General features: G+C 34.5%; 1 protein-coding gene and 1 long non-coding RNA gene across 8 annotated transcripts in view; one reads left to right on the forward strand and one right to left on the reverse strand.

The window, feature by feature from the left end:
* The window catches only part of LOC106867714 (probable vesicular acetylcholine transporter-B), a 292,276-nt gene that overhangs the window by 259,501 nt on the left and 30,275 nt on the right, over positions 1 to 2,500 (reverse strand). The window lies entirely within an intron of this gene.
* Positions 1 to 2,500, forward strand: part of LOC106879491 (uncharacterized) — a 29,579-nt gene that overhangs the window by 13,979 nt on the left and 13,100 nt on the right. The window lies entirely within an intron of this gene.

The raw sequence follows: 2,500 nt of genomic DNA on the forward strand, positions 1-2,500 counted from the left end.
AATGCTGGCAGTGAGTATAGGGGGAAGAGTTGATGGTGAGACAATGATGATGGTGTTGGCGGTGGTAGTTTTGGTTGTGGTGGTGGTGGTGGTGGTGGTGGTGGTGTTAATGGCAAAGGTGAGAGTGTTTTATGTGAAAAAAAAAAGGAAAAAAAAGCAGGGTATTAATAAACATCTTAAAACATTAAAGCCAACACACGTTATTAGTAACCTCCCTAAATCTACAATAGAATATACGCTCCCATCTAACCTCAACGTGGGATCGAAATCGGAACAGACATTTAATTGCGAAACGAACTTCTTGACCACACAGCTATGCTGGCAACTGCGAACTACAGAATCACATACGACTGAGGAAGAAATCACAGCATTTCGCAAAACAGAAGCGTAGGATTAAACTCTAACAAGAACTGATTTGATAAAAATATTCCAACGCGTTGTTATCAAGCAAATTCAAACAGAAAGCTTAACGATAACACGAATCCATAAATGTATCCCTTTACAGGGGACAAACGTTGTATATGACGCCGGTTTATAACTCAAACAGTTTGTTTTATATCTATTGTAGAAGAAACGAATTAGTCACTACATGCCGACTAAAAATTAACTAATTCTTTGATATTGTCATTACTTATAATCTTCTGAGTCTAGATTGCACCCGGAGAGGGGAAATATCGAGTATACTGAATACTAACTATCGATATCGGTAACAAGTGAAGATTTCCTTCATAAAACAAATGAACACAGCAGACGTTACGCCTATTGTTCTCTTTTAATATCGTATATATATATATATATATATATATATATATATATATAATTATTAAAGCCGAAAAACTTCCCAAATTGTTACTTAGAGCTTCATGTGACCATTTGTCAAACAGTTACGATTATCCCAAATGTCTAACGAACGAATATATGTGTGTGAGTGAGTGTCTGTATGGAAATATGCATGTATGCATGTATGTATGAATATATGTATGTATAATAACAGTTTGACTCAGATTCTGTAACCTCTCCTAAATGTGTTGAATGCTACTTTCTTTCGTTTGTTCGCTCAATCTCTTCCTCCTTCTAACACAAGCACTCACGCACACGCACAAACCCACGGACACACACAAACCCATGTACACACAGATACACTCACGTAAACTCATCTACCACGAACACACATCGATTAAACGAAAATGTGAATACACACCTTAGTACATATACTCATACACCTACTTGTACACACGCATTTATAATTTAAAAGACACACACATGCACACACACACACAGACACACACACACACACACACACACACACACACACAAACACACACACACATGCATACACACATGTATTAGATATATTTTCATCCATTTGATATTCTGAAGTAAAAATCGATGTCAGACAATAAGAGCGAAGTTGCAAAACTTTATTAAAGAAGGATAAAGAATAGTTTGATACATTAAGTAGCATTAAAAAATACTATATCGTACAAGTGAAATATATGTGTGTATAGGAACTTAGAAACATATATTTTGAAAAAAAAAAATTACAGTACATACATATATGTACAGACATATACACAAACAGACACGCATATACACATGTTAGTGTGTGTGTGTGTGTTTGTGTGTCGTGATGATACAACTGCATAAAATGAATTAGTAATAGATGGTGTGTGTGCGTGTGTGTGTGTGTGTGTGTGTGTATGTGTGTATGAAAGTGTGGAAGTGAGAAATAATCGAAGACGAAGTGAGGAGGGAAGTGGAGTAGAGTGAAAGAAAGAAGGGAGACATAGAAAGAAATGAGGAATGAGGAAGGAATTAGAAATAGAAAGAAAATAGATAGATTGACAACTAGAGAGAAACATAGATTAATGGAAAGACATACATACATACATATTTCTAAGTATATATATATATATATGTGTGTGTGTGTGTGTGTGTGTGTGTGTGTGTATAGAAAGGTGTGAAAGAGATAGGTAGATAGATGAATAGATACATATACAGACAAACGGACGGACAGACAGACAGATAAATAGATAGATAGATAAATAGATAGATAGATAGATAGATAGATAGATAGATAGATAGATAGATAGATAGATAGATAAACAGATAGACACAGAGAAATGCAAGAAAGAGATAATGTGATGGTGAAAGAGATAGAAAAAGACGAACAGATAAGGAGACAAGACAGGGTTGAGCGAGAGGAAACCCGTATCAAAATATATATATGCACTTATGTGTATATAATTACATATACATATATGAGTGTGTGTATGAATGATTGTCTGTGTATATGTATGTATGTATGTATGTTTGTTTGTATGTATGTATGTAAAGTATAAATGGGTGAGTTGTATATGTATATCTGCGCGTGTATTCCAATCAGAAAATCACGTAGAAAGATGGATAAGAGATAAAAACTTCAGTTTTGTATTTTATACACATATGAGCCAAAAGCTTACGATATCACATTCATACATATTTAAATACACGCACTCTC

Source organism: Octopus bimaculoides, chromosome 5 (assembly GCF_001194135.2).
Source record: "Octopus bimaculoides isolate UCB-OBI-ISO-001 chromosome 5, ASM119413v2, whole genome shotgun sequence".
In the NCBI taxonomy this organism is placed as follows: domain Eukaryota; kingdom Metazoa; phylum Mollusca; class Cephalopoda; order Octopoda; family Octopodidae; genus Octopus; species Octopus bimaculoides.